This window comes from Carettochelys insculpta, chromosome 5 (assembly GCF_033958435.1).
Source record: "Carettochelys insculpta isolate YL-2023 chromosome 5, ASM3395843v1, whole genome shotgun sequence".
Taxonomy (NCBI): Eukaryota; Metazoa; Chordata; order Testudines; family Carettochelyidae; genus Carettochelys; species Carettochelys insculpta.
This window is the reverse complement of record NC_134141.1, coordinates 125157487-125180900: the sequence shown is the minus strand read 5'-3', so window position 1 is coordinate 125180900 and position 23414 is coordinate 125157487. Positions and strand designations below refer to the sequence as shown.

At 45.2% G+C, this 23414-nt stretch overlaps 1 protein-coding gene across 5 annotated transcripts in view; it reads left to right on the top strand.

The window, feature by feature from the left end:
- The first annotated feature begins 213 nt into the window (after positions 1 to 213).
- The window catches only part of UBAP2 (ubiquitin associated protein 2), a 167407-nt gene continuing 144206 nt past the window's right edge, over positions 214 to 23414 (top strand). For all 5 annotated transcript variants that reach the window (XM_074995845.1, XM_074995844.1, XM_074995843.1 and 2 more), the window contains exon 1: positions 214 to 294. The gene's annotated coding sequence lies outside the window, so the exon portion shown is untranslated. The remainder of the gene's footprint in view (positions 295 to 23414) is intronic.

Sequence of the window (23414 nt, the reverse complement as noted above, 5' to 3'; positions counted from 1 at the left end):
CGAAGCCCCGCCCCCTGAGGAGCTGAGCTCCGCCCCTGCTATGGGCGGGGCCGACTCCCCTTCCCGCTCCGAGCCGGGCTGAGGCGTCTTGGTCACGTGCAGAGGGAGCGTCTTTGTCTCCCTGTATCACGTGGGGAGCGAGCTGGCGGGCCGGCTCGCGTGGAACGGCGCTCGGCGGCGCGCGCGCTCCGTGGGTCACGTGGCGGGGGAGAGGCCGCGCGGCGCAGCGCTGCAGCCGGGGGGGTCACGTGACAGTGGTGGGCGCCGCTGCTGCTTTGTGAGCACATTGGGCAGGTAACGAGCGGGCCGGGGGAGGGGGCGACACCCCCCTCGCCGAACCCGCCCGGGGTGGCCGCGGAGAGCGGGGCCGAAGGGGCGGGGGGGGCCGCAGTGCCCCCAGGGGAGACTTCGAGAGATCCTCCCTCAGCGCCGGGGGCACGGCGGGAGGCGGGGAGCGGGGAGCAGAGCCCCCTGCTGGGGCGAGCCCTCCCCGCCCGCCTCTCGTCTCCTGCCGGGGCCCCCCGTCCGCCCTCTCCCCACCCCTCCTGTCTCCCGGGGAGAGCAGAGCAGAGCAGAGCAGGGCCCCTCATCCGCCTCCGGGCGGGGGCCCCCTTCCGTCCCTCTCCCTCCCCCGTCCGCCCCCGACCCCATCCGCCCTCCTGCTCTCCCTCCGAGAGAGCTGAGCCTCTCTTCCTCCTGGGGAAAGCGGGGCTCCCCCGTGCTCCCTTCTGCCACTCCCCCGGAGAGAGCCCCGTGCCCTCTGTCCCTCCCCCCAGGCGGAGAGCAGAGTGCCTACGTTCTCCCTCCAGTCTCTTCCTTCTCAGAGCCATCAGAGCCTCCCCCACCTCCCTGGGACAGAGCAGAGCCTCTCATTTGCCGTTCTGCTGCTTCCCTTCTCAAAGTAGAGCCCCCCGCCCCGGGGGAGAAGAGTCCTTACTTCTGCCCTCTTACCCCTCGCCTGTGAGAAAGCAGAGACCCCACATCTGCCCCGTTTCCTCTGGGGAGAAAGGGGCCACCTTCACCATCCTTTTCCCCGAGAGAGAGAGAGAGAGCGAGCACAGTCCCCTTGGCCCCCATCTGCTTCCCCCCCACCCCCGAGCACAGAGTTTCCTTCGCTGTTCATTTCTCCTTTCTCCTTAGACAGGCTCCAGCTCCTTCTCAAGACCCTCTTTCTTGTTCCCCCAGAGACCTGAGCCCCCTCTTTCCCACTCATCTCCCTGCACCCTCCCTCTCCTTAGAGAGAGACTGGAGACCCTCCTTGCAACCTCTCTTTTCTCTGCATTCCAGCAGAGAAACCAGCATTTCTCCCCACCAGATAGAGAGCAGAGCCCCCTTGGCCATTGTGCTCTCTCCCAGGAAGATAGGGTATCTTCTAACTTGAGAAGGTTGGAGTAGGGGAAGAGTTTACCAGGACCTCATTCCCTCTTTTCTTAATGAGAGAGGAAAAGGCAGAGGGTGGGAAGAGCAAAGTGGATTAGGAGGGGCCCTACTCCCACCTGGGGAGGCTTTTTGTTTCTAGACTCTCTTGTTCCCTGTACATTACAGGGATCTCTGGTTTCTCTTTCTTCCTGATGAGAAGGTGGGGGTGAGAGGTTGAGGGTGCCTCAACTTCTCTTATCTCCTCTTTTTTCCCCACAAACTGTGGATGGAGGAGTTAAAGGCTCGTGGTCTTATTGCCACCTTGCTGCCAAAGAGATCCCCTCCCTTCTAATCTCTTGCATCCTGTACCTCTCTATCTCTTTTGTCAGGGAAGTGAAAATTCTTCTCCTGGCCTTTTCCTGGTTGTCCTCTCACTGTAGGGTTGAGGGAGGCTGTTGCTTCCTCTCACTCAAAGGGGGCAGTGCTAGTCTTATGTTGTGGTTGAGAAGCCTTTATCTGCCATTTCCACATGTCTCACACCAGAAGGGCCATCTGGTTCAGACCAGTGGTCCATGTTGCCCAGTGGCTGATGCCAGATACTTCAGGTGGAATAAACAGAACAGGGCAAATATTGAGCAGTTCATTCCTTGTTGGTCTGTCCTGGCATCTGGTAGTTGGAGACTTTGGGACACCCAGTGGGGTTGCCTACTCACTGGCCATCTTGACTAAAGCTGAAGGCTGTAAGTGCCAGGCCTGTTCTTCCTCATCCTATGTATTTTACTAGGTTTAAATTTTCTAATCCCCGTATTTCCTGTGCCTTTTAGGCCTTGTCTACACTTAACATTTAACATCAGTCTACTTCAGTTATTCAAATTGCATAGCTGAAGTTGACATCTCTACCACAGTATCTTCCATGCGGTAAGGTCGACGGGCTGCTCTTTGGTCCCTTTTCTAATTCTAGCGCAAACTGAAGGAGAGCTGACATTGTAGGGAAGAAGAGGGTGAAGTGTGTTTTGAGCTGGGTACTGTGTGTGGTTTCCATACTGCTTTTCTTCAACTGCTTTTCAGATGCTCCTCTCCTGTTTTGTGAGGGAGGTAGTGAGTCAGATGTGGCTGTGATAACTGAAAGGCTTCCCAAACAACAATAGCTTCTTTCTAATGGCACAAGCAGGTGGGGTGAGGGCGAGAAGGTGAACGATCCCTATAGTCACACTTCACACATGGTCTTCCCTTATCCCTGATGTTTAGTGCCCTGTGAAATTCAAGTCTGTGAAAACACGTCACAGACTCATGAAATCTGGTAACTTGTGTATTTTTACCTTATACTGTACACATTGCATGGGGGAAGCTAGTGTTTTTTGAACTGGGAGTCCTGTTCCTAAAGAGGGTCATGTGGATGTCTCAGGGTTATTGTAGAGGGGTTCTGATATTGCTATCCTGTGCTGCCCTCAGAGCTGGGTAATTGCAGAGTGGTAACTGCAGGTCTTAGTGGTAAGCAGCTGCTGGCTAGGTGCCCAACTGTGAAGGCAGTGCCCAGCCAGCAACAGCACAGATGAGATGGTGGCTGTACCATACCATTCCATACTTTTGTGCTGCCGCCTTCAGAGTTGGGTCAGGACTGCTACAGTTACAATACTGTGCAATTTCAGATGTATAGATCTGAAATTTTGACACTTACAATTTTTCAAATCCTACGACCTTGAATTTGAGCAGATTGGAATTTGGCATGGCCCTACTAATTTTTGGTTGGCTGTTAGGAGACCTGGCTGCTTTGGGGTCAGAATTCAGCTCAGACTAAAATTTTGGTACTGAAATGTCTGCAAATGTTATGCTATATGTATCTTTGACTTTTAAAACAAACTATTTATTTATTTGTGGATACTCTATGTCAAGGGTGGGCGAAGTATGGCCTGCAGGCTGGATCTGGCCCATCTAACATTTCTTTCTGGGCTGCTAAAAGTTCTGTGGCTCCTGGTATGTCTCTATGCGCTCCTGGCTGGGTGGAAGGTGAGGTGGCTCTGCATCGTGCCCCGCATCTCCACTGCCATCCCCTCAGCTCCCACTGGTTAAAACTGGCCAATGGGAGCTATGAGGGTGGAGCTTGCAGATGCAGGCAGTGTATGGTGTATGTGCCAAGGGGCATGCAGAGACATGCTTTCTGGAGCAGGATGGGACTACAGCAGGCAGGCTACCTGATGGAGTGCCCTGCTGTGCTGCCAGCCTTTTTGCTATAAGTGCCTTCCAGCCTCACAACCCTCCCTCCCAGACCCTGCACCCTCTGATGCACCCACCATTGAAGCAGCCCAGAACTCCCTCCTGCAACTAAATTCATCCCAGACCTCTTCCTTTAATATAGTAGACATTTGCAGCCTTTGATGACTTAGAAAATTTGTGGAATCACTCGCTGCTGAAATTATTGCCCACCCCAGATCTGAGCACTCTATTCGGATGTACAGACACTTTTTTTTTAGCCTTTGTTATATGTAAACTTTTAACATTAGTTATAATAAAATTTTGTAATTTCTTGTGAATAGACAAGAATGAACCAGATTTAAAGCCTCTCTCTTCTAGGTGTCTCTATGTCTTGTGTGGACACATGCAGCCATCTTGCTTATTTATAATCAGAGGAACAGAAAAATCTAGTGAAACAGAAACCAAGGGCTCTGAGTTGTAGTGTGCATACCCTAACTGCCTGTGCAGCCCACTGCAAGTGACTCAAGGGGCCAGCCCTTCCCTTCCTCTTGTCACAAAAGAGCAATCTGTCCCCTAGTCATCTTAATTTGAGTTTATGATGACTGCTTATCATAAAGCAGAAGATCAAGGCAATAGCCTCTGGGGTGGTGTTGACTGTTGAAATGGAGGGGCCCTCCTGGTGTGAGAGCAGCTGTTTTTTTCAAGGAGAGAAATTGGAACTGGATGTGAGTGAAGGAAAGGGAGGGGGAGGATGTGCAGGACAGGAGGAGCAGAATTTTCCATTGAAATGGAGCCCTTCACAACAAATGGCATCAAATCAGCCCTTGGAAAGGGCTTGCTTTTTAATATCTACCAGCTCCTTTTAGCAATTCCCTTGGTCATATCATATTCCCCAGTGGAATCTGGGTTTAGGTTCTTATCTCACTGGCCTTATATTTATATGGGAGCCCCAGTCAGGTATGGTGGTTTAATTTAACTGTTGCTTAAGGTGTTTGTTTTTAAGCTTACACTACAAAACTTGAACAACTGAAACTAAATCAGTCTGCAGTGCTTTAAGGGGCTTGTTGTGCTCTTGAGGTGTTACATGCAGGTGCTGTAGTAATTAGTGTAAATACACGCTGAGAATGTATAATTTGGGAAAGATGAGCAAAGTTTGTGGTTTTTAATGCCCCTGATATTTTCTAGCTGTTACAAAAGTGACTGTGAAAGCTCTGTACTTTTTCATACTAGTTACTGTCTTTTTAGCATATCCGTACTGAAAATGACCTTTACAAATGTTACGATTACAATCAAGGCAAAATCCAGGAAATTCAGGCATGGTGGCCAGCTGTACGTTATCTCATGACAGTTTGGCCAGCTTCTTCCACTTTGGCCAGTCTTCATGGCCCCCCCCCCCCCCCCCCAAAAAAAAAATCCTCAGAGGATACTGACAGTTCATCCTTAATCCAGTTATTACTTTACACAATTCTTGTTTACTTTTAGAGCGAACAAATTTTTCAATATCATGTGACCTAAGTCAGTGCAAAACTCCTACATGCAAAAAACAAGAATTTTGGTAGTTTATTTAACTTCAGAAATAACTGAATCATTCTTTTGAAACTGCTATTTTAAAGTGTGAAGTTTAGGCAGGACAGGTCTAATCATTTAGGGATGCATTAGCAGGAGTGTTGTAAGGAGGATATAGAAAGTAGCAATTTTTCTCTACTCCACTCTAATTAGGCTTCAACTGGAGTATTGTTTCCAGTTCTGGGTGCTACATGTCTGAGAAGATGTGAACAAATTGGAAAAATCCAGAGAAGAGCAACACAAATTATTAGAATTCTAGAAAACATGACCAACAAGAGATGATTGAAAGAATTGGGTTTAAGTACAGAAAAGAGAAGACTGAGAGGGGGCATGACAACAGCTTTCAAGTTCCTGAGAGGTTGTTAATGGAGGAGGGAGAAAAAAAAATCTTCTGAACTCCTGATGTGAGGGTGGTTAAGCACTGGAATAAATTGCTAAGGGAGGTTGCAGAATCTCTGTCATTGAGAATTTAAGATCAGTTTAGACAAACACCTGTGAGAGATGATCTATGTGCTTGGTCCTGCCGTGAGTGGAGAGGGGACTGGACTTGATAACCTCTTGAGGTTCCTTCCAGTCTTATGATTCAAGGTTTTAAGGTAGGTCTACACTTAAAATTCTGCAGCAGCCTTTCTAAAGCACAAGAATGTCCAACCTGCGGCTCTCGAGCTGCAAGTTGCTCTTTGAGCCATTAAATGTGGTTCTTCCTCAGAGCTGCATACCAGCAGCGCTGTCCGCTGCTCTGCACACATGCCCCAGCAGTTGGTGGGAGCATCTCTGATGAGTCACTGACATCAGGTTAGAGCTGCGAGTGCCTGGCTCTGGGGAGAGGGGGAAGGCATTGAGTTAGACCAGGGAGTTGAGGGAGGGAGAGGGCATTGAACCATGTATTATGTATTTGTTTTTATCTATCTATCCAGTGCTTTTTTGTGCTGGTACTTGACGGTACTGAGTACTGGCACCTTGGCAGCCCCCGCCACAGGATTGGCTGTGAGGGGGCAGGGGGCCAGCTGAGTTCTGGCTCCTCTTTTTTTGTGTGTCAGAAAAGAAAGAAAAGGGGGGAACGGTGAGCACATTATGGGTATAGGTAGATATTTATCTGTATACATATAGATAAATATATAATACATATCAGAGGGGTAGCCGGGTTAGTCTGTATTTTCAAAAACAGCAAGAAGTCCTGTGGCACCTTGTAGACTAATATATTTTGGTGCATAAGCTTTTGTGGGCAAAGATGCGTTCCATCAGATGAAGCGGGTCTTTGCCCATGAAAGCTTATGCTCGAAACTGTTATCTATAAGGTGGCACACGACTACTTGTGTATAATACATGGCTCTTTGTTCCTAACTGTTTGGTCACCACTGCTGTAGCGCTTCTCTGAAGATGCTGCTATGCTAATTGGAGAACTTCTTTTGGTATCCAGTAGGGTTGTGACATTCACGAGAGTTTGGTGTTGAGAACCCTTGCAAATGTTTAATTTTCGCAAATACCGAATACCTGTTGGTGCTCAGAAGGAAACTCCCAGAGACTGCTGCAGGTCCCCACCCCAGAGGTCCTGAGCTCCCAGAGCTGCTCCCAATGCTGTCCAGCATTGTTGTTTCCCTGCAGCTGCAGGTGGCCAGGGGAGTGGAACTTGGCGGGCTCCAGTGCCGCGGATGGCTCTGGCAGCAGTGAGGGGAGGCAGAATCTGGTGGCAGGGCCATGGGGAGCCAGTCAGCGGCTGGGCTGTGCCTACAGCTGGAGGCAGGGCTGGGTGCCCCACTCTATATAGGCTGGGCCCAGGGCCGGCAGCTGCCCCTGCCACAAATAAAATGACTGATGCTGTGTCATGGGGCAATTTGGCGCTGCTGGAGTGGGACCCATACCTGGTCCCCTTCGCACTCAACTTCCCAGCTCAGGTACCACATTCCCGAGCCTCACCCCCACCCTGCTCTGCTCTGCCCACAGACCCAGGAACTGTGGGGTCCCTGGCTCTGTGTGTTTGTGCGGGGTGGGATCCTCTTCTTCCGCTCCCCCACCACGTCAGTCCTTGCAGTGGTAACCGTGGCCGTCAGGCTGGGAGAAGAGCTGTTTGTAAGCTCACTCCGCCTGCTGAGCTCAGCACGGAAAAGTGAAACTGACTCCCCCAGCTGCTTACGAATAACTGAATTCATGATTGTTAAATTTGCAAATGTTGCCACCTTCCTATGTTTGGTCACCTCTGTAAGAGGCAGTAGCTGTGTCACTGGGAGAAGTTCTCCTGTTGACATACAATTTACACTGGGGAATTGTTTGGTATAACTGTTGCTCAGTAGTTAGTAAGTGATGTAAGTTCATAGTGTGGACCCGAGCCTGAGTTCATCCTAAGTCAACGTTGTAGGATTTTTGCTTTATCCTGCTGAAAACTCAGTTTACTTCAAATTTGCACAGGTCACATATTTGGTCAAAATTTATCAGGGATTTTAAGATCCCGACTATTGTTACTTAAGCAAAGCAAAATATTTTTGTTTGGTTTGTTCATCTCCATTTTTGAAACATCAGGGTTATAGCTCTGCTTATGAGTTCTGTCAAGGTGCACGAGGTTGAAAACTGGAATTAAACATAACAGCATACAAAACTTATTTTTATGAAACACAACAATCTTAAATGTTTTGCATGCATAAAATTCTCTTATCGGAACATGTTTCTCATTTACAGTGAAATGATTTCTTACAGGAACAGAGGGATTAACTGTAGTCTGTGAATTAAACTGATTATTTCAGGTCAGCCTGGGGAAATTTTCAAATCTCACTAAGTGAAAGTGACTGGAGCTTAAGTTCCTACTCACATAACTCCCTAGAAAATGAGATGACAGTCTACTAAATTACTTAGGCTGCCCTTCATACTTTTTAAACAAGTAGATCTCCTCTCCCTCCTCCTTGTTTTTATTGATAGGCTGGAGGAGAGAGGCAAATTTTCCTGTTCTTTCAACTCTTAATCGATTGCTCAACCTTGAACAAATTGGTCCAAAAGAAGAAAATATTCACTTTGTGCTTGCGTAAGAGGCTGCTGCTGTCGAAAGATGGTTTAGTACTTCAACAAATTGTTTCTGGGTGCTTAGCTAGTACATTTTTTCAGTTCAGTGATATGCCTTTATTATGGTTGGCAAGTTTGATGAGTAATTATTAGATGTCCATGTCACAGCAGCAGCATCTTCAACAGCTCAGTAGATTATCTTGGTGCACTGATTTGAGAATATTGGTAAGAAAATGAACTGGAGCAAGTGCTTCATCCATCTGGTTTGTTTAATGCCTGCAGTTCAGCTTGTTGGGTATCTTGTTCTTCAGTGTCTCAGGTTCTTCAAGAGATGTCCCTGTGGGTGTTCCCTGTGGTGAGAACCAAATTCAATATTCACCCGACTTGCAACCCAAGAAAACAGAGGAAGTACCGCCTGATGTATCTCGTAACTTGTCATCCTCACCAGATGAGGCAGTCGTGCCACCACCTCTAATTCCTGCAGATGACACATCTCATTTCCAGGAGCTATAGAGCTATTTTCAGCTCCATCACAACTCTGTGGAAGAGGTCTCAGAAGCTCAGCATGAGCTCACTGATATTTGAGACACCAACATCAGCTAAAATTGCCTTCCCTGTTAACCCTGCTAGTCTGGATCCTGCAAAAACAATCTGGCAGACACCTGCAATCATGCCAGCATCCTGCAAGGGTGCTGATAGGAAGTATTATGTTTCACCAAAAGAGCAGAATTCTTATTCACACACCTGGTGCCCAACTGGCTCTTAGTGGATGTGGCTTACCAAAAGAGGAGACTGCAACATTTCTGGTCAACCTCCCTGGACAAGGACAGCAAAAGGATCTACCTGTTTGGCAGGAAAATATATTCCTCATCAGCCTTCCAGTTCTGAGTTTCTCATTACTCCACTGTCCTAGCCAAATATGACCATAAAAACCATGCCAAGCTCTTGGACTTTGTAGATGTTATTTCAGAATCTGAAAGACTACAATTTAAGGCAGTTGTAGCAAAAGAATAAACCCCTGCCTGCACAGGATTACAAGCAGCACTTGAGGCCACTGACACCTCAGCGTGCTGTGTAACTTCTTCAGAAGCATCCTGGTTTTCATCCACAGTATTCTCTAGGGAACTCCAGTCCACAGTAAAGGACCTCCCTTTCAATGGAGGAAAAATTATCTGCAGACATATGTGAGGTGCTGCGCACTGTGAAAGATTCTGGAAATATATTGCACTCTCTAGGGATTCAAACCCCTGCCTCTAGAGAGAGACCATACCGCTATCAACCATGTCAGCATATGTGATAACCTCAGTACACCCACAGGAACTTCAATAACTCTAACTATCCATGGAAAAGATAGAGACAGCAGTGCCACACACAACCACCTGGCATAATGCTGCATGCGCCACAGCTTAACAAGCAAATCTGAAGGTGTGGTTGAGGATTGGAAGACCTTTCCCTACTTGCAGTAGCCACTACTTCCCCCGCATTTGCAAATTGTTTTTCTTTCCTCAGTTGACGGCAGTCCATCACATTGGACATATGGGTTTTGGACTTCATGCATCAGGGCTACATTATCCGCTTTGTGTCTCAACCTCCTACATAGACTCCCTACCCTCTTCCTTTTCAGGGGCCCCTCCCATAAAATTCTGTTTCAAGAGGTGCACCAGCTTTTGAACATTGGTGTAGTAGAACCAATTCCTACACAATAGAGGGCAAAAGGCTGCTTTTCCTGCTGCTTTGTAACTACAAGGAAGGTGCCCAATCCTAGACCTGCGCAGCCTCAACAAATACATAAAAACGATTCTGCAAGATTATCCTCTCAACTGTCATTCCACTGTTGCAGCTCAGGGACTGGTTTTCAACCCTTGACCTACAGGATGCCTATTTCCACCTGAGTATACATTTGGCACATTGAAGATTCCTTAGATTTGCAATCAGCACAGAGTTTTACCAGTACGGAATTTTACCCTTTGGCCTATGTACAGCCCTCAGGGTTTTCACCAAAGTCCTATCAAATCTGAGGAATTCTCCAAGATTGAGGTGTCATTAGAGGAGGTTTTGGAACTAATTGACAGACTTAAGAGCAACAAGTCACCGGGACCAGATAGGATTCACCCCAGAGTTCTGAAAAAACTCAAATGTGAAATTGCAGAACTATTAACTGTGGTTTGTAACCTATCCTTTGAATCAGCTTCTGTACTCAGTGATAGGAAGGTAGCTAACATAACACCAATATTTAAAACAGGGCTCTAGAGCCGTTCCTGGCAATTACAGACCCATAAGTCTAATGTCAGTGCTGGGGAAACTAGTTGAAACCATAGTAAAGAATAAAATTGTCAGACAAGTGGAAGAACATAATTTGTTGAGCAAAGGTCAACATGGTGTCTGTAAAGGGAAATCATGTCTTACTAATCTATTAGTGTTTTGAAAGGGTCAACAAATGTGGACAAGGGGATCCAGTAGATATAGTGTACTTAGATTTGGAAAAAGTCTTTGACAAGGTCCCTCGCCAAAGGCTCTTACATAAATTAAGTTGTTATGGGATAAGAGGGAAGATCTTTTCATGGATTGTGAATTGATTAAAAGAGAGGCAACAAGGGGTAGGAATAAATGATCTGAAGAAGTGGGTGAACTGTGAGATGGCAAAGTTTGCAGATGATACTAAATTGCTAACAATAGTTAACACCAAAGCAGGCTGTGAAGAACTTAAAAAATCTCACAATGCTGAGTGATTGGGCAACAAAATGGCAAATGAAATTTAATGTAGGTAAATATAAATTAATGCGCATGGGGAAAAATAACCCCAACTATGCATATGCGGTGAGGCTAAGTTAGCTACAACAAATCAGGAAAGAGATCTTGGCATCATCGTGGACAGTTCTCTGAAAACATCCACACGTGCAGCAGCAGTCAAAAAAGCAAACAGGATGTTAGGAGTCATTAAGAAAGGATAGAGGATAAGATGGTGAATATCTTATTGCCCTTATATAAAACTATACTGTGTACAGATGTGGTCACTTAATCTCAAGAAAGATATATTGGCATTAGAAAAGGGCAACTAAAATGATTGGGGGTTTGGAACGGGTCCCTTACGAAGAGGGATTAGAGACTAGGACTTTTCAGGTTAGAAACGTGGAGACTATGTGGGAGGGAGATATGATAGAGTTATATGAAATTATGAGTTGTCTGGAGAAAATGAACAAGGGAAGATTATTTACTTGTTCCCATAATATAAGAACTAGGGGACACCAAATTAAATTAATGGGCAGCAGGTCTAAAATAAACAAAAGGGAATTCTTCACATATTGCACAGTCAACCTGTGGAACTCCTTACCAGAGGAAGCTGTGGAGACTAAGATTATAACAGCGGTTGAAAAAAGAGCTAGATAAATTCATGGAGGTTAGATCCATTAACGGCTATTGGCCAGGATGGGTAAGGAAGGGTGTCCCTAGCCCCTATCAGAAGCTAGAGATGGATGTCAGGAGAAAGCGCGTTACCTATTCGGTTCACTCCCTCTGGGGCACGTGGCATTGGCCACTGTCGGCAGACAGGATACTGGGTTAAATGGACCTTTGGTCTGACCCAATATGGTCGTTATGTTTCTTGCAGTGGTTTTGGTGCATCTTCACAAATGGGGCATAATAATCTTCCCCTATCTTGACAACTGTTTAATCAAAGTGGCTTCTTGACCGCAAGCAACATTCACCAGTTTCTGAATTCCATAAGCTTAATTATAAGGAAGGAAAAATCCACTTTTCCACCCACTCAGAGGTTTCAGTTTAAAGGATCAGACCTCAACTCTGTGACCACAAAAGCCATGCGACTGCAGGACATATTCAGAATCATACAGTCTCTCATAGCTACTATCCTCAATGCCCCACAGGTTATGGTGCTCATGTTTACATCTTCTAGGACATGTTGCAACCGCCACTTTTGTAGTGAAGCATTCTTGCCTACACATGCGCTGTGTCCAAGCTTGGTTTTTAACAGTATTCAGGCCTCAAAGGAACTGCACAACTATGAAATTCTACGTATCAAGTGTAGTAAAGTATTTCTTGGGCTAGTGAATACAACCACTCAGTGTCTGTTTGGGTGGCCCGTTTACATGGCAGAGTCTATCACAGATTCTTACAACAGATGCCTCCTGAGTGGGTTGGGGAGCACACCTACCTGACCACTCAGCTCTTTTTTCTTTCTCTTGGTGATCACTCAATAATGAGTAGGCTATCTTCATATCACCCTCTTATTTGAGAGTCCATTGATGGCTGATCTAGCTTCTCCCAGGTGTCGACATTCATGCTGCACTTTTTCATGTGTGCCTTCAGCATGTCCTTATGTCACTTTTGCTGGCCCCCAACATTCCTCTGTCCTTCCTCCAACTCGGAAAACAGAATCTGTTTTGGGAGGTGCTGATCAGACATCCAAACCACCTGACCAGTCCAGTGAAGATGTTGGTGAATGATAATGGTTTCAGTGCTGGTCATGTTTGACTCTTCCAGGATGCTAGTGTGTTAGTGCCTATCCTCACAAGAGATATTTAGGATTCTCCTGAGGCAGCATCGGTGATTTTGTTCAAGTGCCTTCAAAAGACGCTTGTATTTTGTCCAGCTTTCACATGCATGCAGTAGCATTGGAACAACCATTGCACAGTATGCAAGGAGCTTTGTCTTGGGATAAATGTCCCAGTTCTCGACCCTTTGTCTCAGGCGAGAGAAAGCAGAGCTTTCACAGCTTAGACAATGCTGGATTTCTGCGTCAATGTCAATTTTAGTGGCAGGATGACTTCTGAGGTATGGGAAGTGCTCCATTTTTTGCCAGCAGTTCTCCAGTGACTACATGAGATTATCCCGTCAGCAAAGGTTGGTGGAGCAACTTGGTCTTTTTGATGTTCAGTGTAAGGCCGAGCATCTCGTATGTTTCTGTGAAGGCATTTAAGATGGTCTGAAGGGCTGCAGGAGAGAGAGCAGCAACCAGGTTGTCATTCACATACTAGAGCTCCATGATCAAGGTCGTGGAGGTCTTGCTTTTAGCCTTCTGTCCCCTGAGGTTGAAAAGCTTCCTGTTCATTCTGTACACAGACTTTACAGCATCATCACGCTTTCTACTGATGAGGTGAAGAGTCATGGTGATGAAGGTGCAGAACAGTGATGGTCCAATGATGCAGCCCTGTTTGGCTCTCATTTGGACTTCAAAGGGGTCACTTTGGGATCCGTTGTTGTTCTGTTCTGTGGCAGTCGTTGTTGTGAAGCAGCCTCAAGATGCTAATAAATTCTTGGGGTAGCCAGTCTTTGAGAGGATGGTCCACAGGTCACTACGATTGAGTCAAATGCTTTGATCAGGTTGATGAAACTCGTGTATAACCATCTCTGTCCTGGCAACAGCAGGGAATATCTTAGCTTGGATCCTTGCAAACTGACTCTTCCCACTCTTAGAAGAAATTTGCCGAGAATGCCAGTGTGGCTTCTGACTGTTCTGAGGAACAGCGGACGTGATCTTCACCACCTGACATCTGCAAGAAAAATGTCATGAACAAAACCAAGCCTTATACGTGACCGTTCAGTACAGAATTGATGATCGCCAGAAGAAGCTGCCCTCCACATCAGTCTGTTGGAGCTGCACACAGTACACAGAGTCTGCAGACATTTCCTACCACTTGTAAAGGGTCAGCATATAAAAGTGATGATGGACAACATTGCCTGCATGTTTTATGTAAACAGGCAAGGGAGAGCCATGTCTCACTGGCTATGCTCAGGGACAGTAAAGTTGTAGAATTTCTGCAAATGCCGTAACATTCAAATCTTGGCAGTTCACATGTCTGGAGTGCACAACACCATGGCAGATACCCTGTGCAGATGTTTTCCCCAAGACCACATGTGGGAGATGAATTCCAACATAATACATATTTTCCTCCTCTGGGGACAACTTAATATAGGTATATTTCCAACATTTCTCAACATAAATAGTATTCTTTTTTGCTTGAGGGCAGTAGTAGATCAGATATCAGGTGAACAAACAGGCTCTGTTCCACCTTCCCTCCTATTCCCCTCCTCTCCAGGGTGATTGAGAAAATTTGCAGAAATAGGACAAGAGTTATTCTCATTGCACCAGCATAACTGAGACAACCCTGGTGCCTGTTGTTCACACACATCTAAGTATGCGCTGATTCAGCTTTTCATTAATCCTCACCGCAACACCTACATCCAGACCTACTGAGACTTTGACTCTCAATGTGGTTCCTGGATTGCTTTCGCATGCAGAGTTAAGGGTGTTCCACTGAGGTGCAACTGTACTTCTCCATGGCTGAAAAGCCTCTACAAGATCTTCATGAACTTATAAATGGAAAAGATTTGCAGCATGGTGTACTACCAAGAATATAAACCCCATGACTGCACTGATCCTATCTGTATTTAACTATTTATTTACCCTGAAGCAGGCAGACTTCTTGCTGGGTTCAGTAGGGGTCCATCTATCAGCAATAACTCCCTTGCATCAGAGAATGGATATGGACCTGTCTTTGCACATCCCATTGCCAAAAGATTCGTCAAAGAACTTCAGATCCTTTCCCCAGATCTAAAATCCCTGTCGCACCTTGGGATCTTGACCTTGTCTTCTGCATGCTGATGATGGTGTCATTTGAACTACTTGCTGCTTCTTTCCTACCTCATCTCTCAATGAAGACTACTTTTCTTGTGGCAATTATTGCATTGGAGAATTAGTGGCTCTCTTGCTGGAACCGCCTTAGACCATATTTTTCAAAGATGGGGTTACTCTGTACACACACTCTAAATTCCTCCAAGAGATACTCTCTCGTTTTCATATCAGTTAGCCAATCCACATGCCAGTATTCTTCCCAGAACTTTGCGCTCGTGTCTTTGAGGTATCCATGCATACCTTGGGATGTGAGAAGAGCTTTAGCATACTATATCAACGGAACAAAGCATTTCAGGAAAACAAGATGACTATTCAGTTCAGTAGCCAGTCTCTCTCAAGGGCTTCCAATATCTAAACAAAGGTGGTCCAGATGGATTCTGAATTGCATACAACTGTCCTGTGAATGCAAGGGAGTTTAGCCCCTGTGACAGCACATTCCACCAGAGCTGCGTCAGCCTCCACAGCCTTCCTACACAGCGTCCCTTCGTTAGAATGTGTGAGCCAGCTATATGGGCATCCCATCAGACTTTCATCAACCATCATGCTCTTGCAGAGGGCCCCAGAGTGGGCACACAAGTGGGCAGAGCAGTTCTTTCCTCTACTTTGATGATATGAAGGCACTGCCACTTAAGGATCAACACTCTTCAGTCACCAGAGGCAGAGCACCCATAGGAACTCTGAAAAGAAGAGAAGGTTATTCATCTGGTGCGGTAAGTGGAGCTCTTTGAGATGAGCATCCTGGAGGGTGCTCCACCACCTGCCCGCTTCTCCTCTGCTTTGGAAACTTTGGACTCTGCACTAGAGAAGAAACAGGAGGGTGGGGGTCATGCATGCGTAATTCTAACTGCCATGGCATGCAGTGCACTGGCTTGCTCAACAAATCTCCAGTTGAAGGTGCTGGAACGTCACCCAGATGAGACGTGGAACGCTCCTGTGGACACTCATCTCAAAGAACTCCAGTTGCTGCACAAGTTGTGTAGCCTTCCCTACTTTCTAAATTTCAGCAGACTCAGTAATGCTGCAGCAATCTTTCTGAGTTGGTCCAAGGCTATTGAAATAGGTTTTAGTATATTCAGCACATCATCTACTTTTTTCTTTAGTTCAGCGTTTACTGTGTTGACTGTGATAGTTCCTCCCTTGGTTTTCTCATGATTTTCTTCATAAAATGTTATTAAAGCAGGTCAGTTCTTAGTAAATTGTTCAAAACACTCAACCACTGAGGTCCTTCATACGTGTTGTACGTCTTGTTCTCTTTGGCGAAGTCGAAACGAAGTGCTGGCTACAGAATTGTTTAGCAGTTTCACCAACATTGTGCTTTATTATTCGAGTTAAGTCGTTGGCTGAAAGATGCCCTAAATGGCCACTACACCCATATGTTGTAAGTGTCAGGTTCCCTTCATTATCTTCTAGATTTCTTCTCTTATTTGTTACATTTCCAGTGTTGTCTGTGACTAAGCAGTGACACTTGAATGTTGTTCATGGAATTTTTCCTGCTGCTTCTTTTAGTTGTTATGCTGTATGTGCATGTTCTGATTTATCCTTTATTTTTCTGAAACAGAAAATCCCATCTACTGTTCACTTATTAGTTACTGGATCCATTGCATGCAGTGCACCACTGATTAAAGACTCAAATCAATAAATTTCCCATCCCCCCACCCTTTTTTTTTTTTTTTTTTTTTTGTTGTTTCGGTGACTACTGGTGAATCTCCCTCCCTAACGCTGTATCCAGTAACCTTTCAGCAGTACTTGCTCTGCCAGCTGGTGTGTAGCCAGATCATAATAATTGAACCATGCCAACGACTGGCTAAGTAGCTGTGCAGCAGAAAAGGACCTGGGGATTGCAGTGGATGAGAGGCTGGGTATGAGTCAACAGTGTGCCCTTGTAGCCAAGAAAGCTAATGGCATATTGGGGTGCATTAGGAGACACATTTCTAGCAGATCTTCAGAAGTTGTTATTCCCCTCTACTTGGCTCTGGTGAGGCCTCATCTGGAGTATTGTATCCAGTTCTGGGCCCCCAGTATAGAAAGGATGTGGGCACATTGGAGAAGGTTCAGGAAAGGGCAACAAAAATGATTAGGGGTCTGGAGCACATGACTTAGGGGGAGAGGCTGAGGGATTTGGGCTTATTTAGTCTGCAGAAGAGAAGACTGAGGGGTGATTTAATAGCAGCCTTCAGCGTCCCGAAGGGGTGCTCTAAAGAGGATGGAGAGAAACTGTTCTCCGTGGTGACATACAGCAGAACAACGAGTAATGGTCTGAAGTTACAGGAGGAGAGGAGTAGGTTGGATATTAGGAAAAACTACTTCACCAGGAGGGTGATGGAGCACTGGGATGGGTTGTCGAGAGAGGTGGTGGAATTTCCCTCACTAGAAGTTTTTAAGTCCCAGCTTGACAAAGTCATGGCTGGGATGATTTTGTTGGTGTTTAATCCAGCTTTAGGCAGGGAGCTTAACTAGATGACCTCCTGAGGTCCCTTCCAGCCGTAGGATTCTGTGATCTCCATTGCAGATGTTGAGTTTACATGCTTTATTACTATGGGGATGACTGCGATAAATAAATAAATTGCATTGACCAGTATTATTCTTCAGTCTCATTTGGTCCAGTTGGTGCAGATGACGCTCTTATCCAAAGGAAACTAAGTATATGGGGGCAGGAGAGGGCTCACTGGTTGTCTCATTCCAGATAAGCTTGAGATAATGGATCTGGGGGATGTAATTTCACGGGTGCAGAAGTGGTTTGAGATACTTTGAAGGGAAGAGTTTGCCAGTTTGTGGCACCGATTGATACTCTGAGACTTACGCTATATTCCCTGCTCGTTCTAGGTGTCCAGATAGCAGTGAACTAAAAATGTGGGTTTTTTTTTTTTTTTTTGTTTTATCTGCCCCTTGGCAAGAAGCTGAACCTCTTCTGCAGTGATCGGTTTAGTTCATGTTTATATAGCTGCGGTCCACTCTTCTGGGGATGGGGGTGCTGCTCCTGAGGCTCAGAGAGTGGAGGTTCACTTCATGGAGCTCCTCAAAGGGAATGTTTTAGACAAGGGTTCTTGTCATCTGCATTGGCTGCCATTTTGTGTCAGGAGCATTTCAAGGTGTTGGTTTTAATCCATAAAACCTTAACTGGCTTTGGCTCTTTCCTTGTTAACTGAGACACAAATTATGCGTATGGTACCACCAAAGCTGAGGGGTTTGAGCTTAGCAGTTACTTTAAAGGAGGTGGATAGTGGGACATTTTGTGTGAGAGCTTGTCAATTCTAGAGCTTGTTTTCCTCTTCATGTGGTGGAGCCTAAATCCATTGACCTTCAGAGTGCACATGGGGTCCTTCTGTTCTTTCTGAACCCCACCCCCAACAGCCTGTGGACAGAGAGCCTGTGGTAGCCAGGAGTCCAGTCAGCAGGCTGGTGACCGCTTGCTGGGCAGCCAGGCAGCCTGACTTCCCCCCTCATTTGACAAATCCCGTTGGGTCCCAAAGGCGCCAGATAAGGGCAGTACAACCTGTATTTATTTTGCTATTGTATGTATGCAGATTCATGTGTTTTGGGGAAGGGAGCAAATTTAATGTGGCATCATAGATGTGTCTGACAGTGACGAAAGTACCTGCTTAGACGAATTTACGGTCAGTTTAGATGGGATGTGGTGTGACACAGGAAGTGGTTAGGTCAGGTACTGGGTACGATGGCTGTCTTCAAGTCTCTAGGGTTGGTTTTAGTATTCTGTTTTTACTGGCAATGGTTACATTGATCCCAACTGCCAGCAGCAGTATGCAAATGGACATCCTCGAAAATGCAAATTACTGCTCATTTGCATATTTGTTCTTTGGCAGAGGCTGCTGTTGGCAGAAAAAAAGCAGCGTAAACGTGGTTCTTCCAGCAAGCCCCCTCTCCCTCCCTTCCTCCCTCCCTCCCCTTTTGGCAGCCTCTTACACCTGGAAAATATCAGGCATAAAAGGCTGCTGACGAACAAGGGGGGTGGGGTTTCACCCGCAGAACTACATTTACCCTACTTTTCTGTGTGCGGCAGCCTCTACTGGTGAGCGAATATGCAAAATGAGTTGCCATTTGCGTTATCAAGACCTGCCATTTGCGTTATCAAGACCGACCATTTGCGTACTGCTGTCAGCAGTTCCAGTCAGTGTAACTGTAGCCACTGTGTCTAGCACAGGGTCTCCCAACTTGTGGGTCGGGACACAAACATGGGTCGCGATTATATTTCAAGAGGGTTTCTGGCTGGGCTGGGGAGGACAGCTCCACAGGTGGCTATTAAGAAGCCATTCACATTCCTGAAGTAGTTCTCAACTTCTTAATTGGATTAACAGCCATCATGCAATTAAGCCAATCAATTACACTGAGAACCATTTCAGCTGCGGGGCAGAGAACTGCATAACTGAGGAGCAGCGCCCAGCTCAGGTAAGGTGGGGGGCCTGGGTCTGAGGGAGGGGAGGTAGAGCTGATCAGCTCCCTGGCTTCCAGCCTCTGCAGGAGATGGGGTCCCAGCAGGGTTCCTGCAGCTGGTGCTGCTGGCCAGGGCTCTGTGCCCCGTCCGGCTTCCAGCTGCGGGGTCGCTGTGCCTCCCTTAGCTCCCTCCAGCCTTTGAGTGACTCCTAGCCCCTGAATGAGACACCCTTAGCCCCCCTGCAGCCCGAGTGACTCCTAGCCTGTGTGTGACCCTCCCTGTAGCCCCTGAGTGAGACTCCTGTGCTGAATGTGATGCCCCTAGCCACCTCCAGCCCCTGAGTGTGACTCTCCTGGCCCCCTTCAGCCCCTGAGTGACTCCTGGCCCCTCAGTATGACTCCTCTAGCCCCAGCGTATGACTCCCCAAGCCCCTGATTGTGAGGTTTAAGAAGGGGTGAGCAGTTTGGGGCTGAGTGTCTTTCCACCACCACAACTCTGACTGACTATAGTAAATGTAGTGTAGTTATTTTATTATTATTTCCCCTTTTCTATGAAATAACTATTATGAATATATAAACACGAGGGAACAATTTTATATTCTTGCCTCAGGTGCAAAATTAGCTAGTTACGGCTCTGCTCTCTCCCTTTTCTTCCCCCTTCCCCTGTTTTTGAATTGCCTTGGGTCATCAGGTCTTCCTGAATTGTCAGAATGGGTCCCTATTTGGAGAAGATTGGGAACCGCTGGTCTAGCACAATATTAAGTGGGCCATTCTGGTTCTATAGTAATCATTAGTAGTGTGAAGTTATGAGATCATCTTCTGTATAACATGCATTGTGCCGGCAATCTTGTTCTTACACTTGTATTAAGTTTGTGTTTGGAGCATGGGTCAACACGTTGGTAAGTTACTGTTGTATTATGTAATCTTACATATAAACTGCAAATTTTGGGCATAAGTTTGGGGTATGGAGGATGGTGAAATAACCACATAGTGGCTTTGTAAGACTTCAAAAGGAGAGAATAGCTAACTGTGTGAACGTGCTTGTAACTTAACAAAATGAAACCGTTGCCGCCTCCAGTTTCTGAGAAATGTGAGCTGCAGACATCATGGTTTCTCTGCCAGACAAGTGACCTCACATAAACATGGTTCATAAACTGACTTTGCTGAAACTTAAAAACAAAACACCCACAAACACACCTCAACCCCATACCTTTTGTTGTGGTAAAGCCTAAATATATTTTGCTGAAAACAAGTATATGAGGGAGTGAAAACAGGATTTCAGAATGGGTTAGCTCATCCATGATTATGTTTACAATGGTTGTTTAATTTTCACGGGAAGAAACAATAGGGAAGTCTGGAGCTCATATTTCTCAGTGTCTTGGACCCAGTCTGGTGATGGTTCCTCATCAGGCTTAACTCATTGGCTGGGTCTACACTAGAGAGTTTTGTCAACAGAAGTTACTGTTGGGATGTATTTCCTCTGTTGACAGAAGATGTCCACATCTAACAGAGGAGACTCCCTGTCGACACCCTCTGTTGACAGAGAGCAGCCAGACTTCCCAGTCCTCTGTCAACAGAACAGCCAACTGGAAGTTCTGCAAACAAGGCTACCTGGGTGAACCAGAAGCCCTCTGTCAACAGAGGGCACCCTGGAGCATCTACTTTTTTTTTTTTTTTTTGTTGACAGACTCTGTCAGCAGCAGTGTTATGCCTCATACGGGAGCAATTTTACACTCAAGAAAACTGCTGTGTTCTGTCAACCAGCTTCTTGACAGAATCTGTTTGTAGTGTGGATGCTCCATGAGTTTTGTTAACAAAACTCTGTTGTGTAGATGCAGTGGTTGAAGATAGTGTGAGTTCAGGGCATACATCATTGCCAAAAAAAAATGGGGCACAGGCCTTAATTGCCTCAAATTTTGTTGAAATCTTGGGCTAATTATACATTAAAATGGCCCCATCTACTTTCCTATCTTTCTGAAACATGTTTTAAAAAAAAAAAAAAAAAGCAAAAACTTATGCTGCTAAAGTCATACTGTCCATTTAGATTTGCTCAAAAGCTTTGGTCTCACATTTCATAAAAACATTTTGCAGTCAAATACTGTTTCCATACCCTTGTTTTAAAAACAAGAAAATGGTTAGTTTTGCACAGATATTTCCTTGCCTTATTTGAAATGCAAACATTGCAGTACTGAGCTTGAAAGTGAATATAGGTATTAACATTGATTTTCATTGTTCAAACTGAGAAATGCAAATAATGGAGCCTTTGTCAAACTGGGTTTTTAAACTACTTCTTCTCTTAATATTAAGATGGCTTTGGGAATGAAGGCTGGGCACTAAATGCTGTTGAATTTCATGACACTTGGATGTCTTAACTCCAGAAAAGGCTTTCTAAATCCCATCCAAAGAATGATTGCATGCAATGTATATGATTTATAAGTTGATACTGCTGTCCTCTGAACCCTTAAACAGCCAATTTGCGTTCATGCCTCTTGTCACTACATTTCTGATGGATTAAATGGGCCCCAGGAAAACATCTTAACAGGCGTCTCACTTGAGATGTCTTCAGTGTAAAGTTAAATCCTTCTCTGGACTTCTCATTAAATTCTTTGGTTTTATTTTCATGCTCCAGTTCTAAGTCCTGTCTCTTTTACTCCTTATCACGTCAGGTCACTGATTTCTATCTAGCCTGTTTTATTTTATGTTGTTTGCCAGTAGCTATGATAGAATTAACATTTGCTCAAAGTTTTTTGCATCAGTTCTGATCATGATATATTTATATCTAAGCTGGGAGTACTTAGCCTCACTGTTTAAAATGGGTGTCCATAATGTTTGAAAAGTGAGAGCAGTTTAAAGGAGATGGGTGTATCTGGTGTTCTGGAAACAAAATGGTTGATGTAGTGTTATTTCTCTCTTCTCCTTACATCTGCAAAAAGATTCTTTTTTGTAGAAATTAATAAATGTCATTACTCTTCCAGTGTACATATTTTTAAGTTTTCAATGGGCTTCTGTGAATAAGTAGGAGTAAAAGAAATTTTATGGTTTTTGGTTTACTTAAATTCAGTTTTTGGTAAAAGTTTGTAATTGCAGCAATTCTGAGAGCATCAGCTTTACATGCTTTGTCTTTTCTAATTGATCCTGAAAGTCAAAGTATATTGCTGTATTTGTGACCTCATGTTAACTTTCATGACCAGAGCCTGATGTTACAAACTCAGAATTGTGACTTCATTGCAAGATCAGTCAGGATAACAAAACTGAGCACTTGACTAGCATGCCTGTTGCCTGTGGGTCTCAAAACACTATGCAAAGGCAGGTGAGCATTATTCTCATATATTGTAGAAGGCAAAACTGAGTCACATAATTTGTTGCCTGGATACTGTGGTGAATGGTGTTCCATGAATAGAACATAAATAAGATATGTAACTTGTCGAAGGTCATTCAGTGAAAGAGTGGTAGATTTGCCCAGTAGATGTCCGCTTGACTATACAAGCTTTGGGGTGGTGGTGAAGGAGAAATATTTAAATATCTGAGGTGTTATCAAAGATACATAGAATGATTTATTTGAGAAATATTCTGTTTTTTTCAGTCACCTTATCTAGGGAAACAGTTTCTCCTTAAGGTAGGCCATAAAATCCCTGTCTTTGGAGGAAGAGTTGGCTGTGTTTGTAATACACAAAGGCTGTTAAGTTTTCATCATCTTAAAAATGACTAATGTTCAGCTGTGTGCTTCACGCTTCCCATAAAGCTCTTCTCTTAATTCATTTATGATGACACCATGACTTTACAACAAGTGCAGTAACTTATAGTCCACCGTCACTGAGCCAGTATTTTGCAGAAAGCTGTGCAGTAAGCTATTTTGTTGATACCTCTACACTTGTTACCAGCATACATTTCAGATTGTTTTAGCAAGTTTCTGGTTTAAAAATTGGTGGTTCTGCTTAATAATCTGTCACCAAGTTCATCAACTTATAATGTTTTGTGCAGTTTAATATTCCCTCCCTCCCTCATGTATGCATATATATACCATTTTTAACTAGGAGAGTTGGGTGCACATCTGCCATAGATCATCCGCAAGAACAGACAAAAAGATTAGGTATGCATTTAAGATTTTTGTCCAGTGATTTCCTTACAGGGGCAAAATGGTGCTTGTAATTCTAATGCTCCTTTGACAAGACTGCCTTTAGTGACGTGGTTCCATTTTGAACTTGGAGGTGTTTAGTGATATCTTCATGAGCATAACTCACCTGCATGCGAAGGGTGAAAATACAGC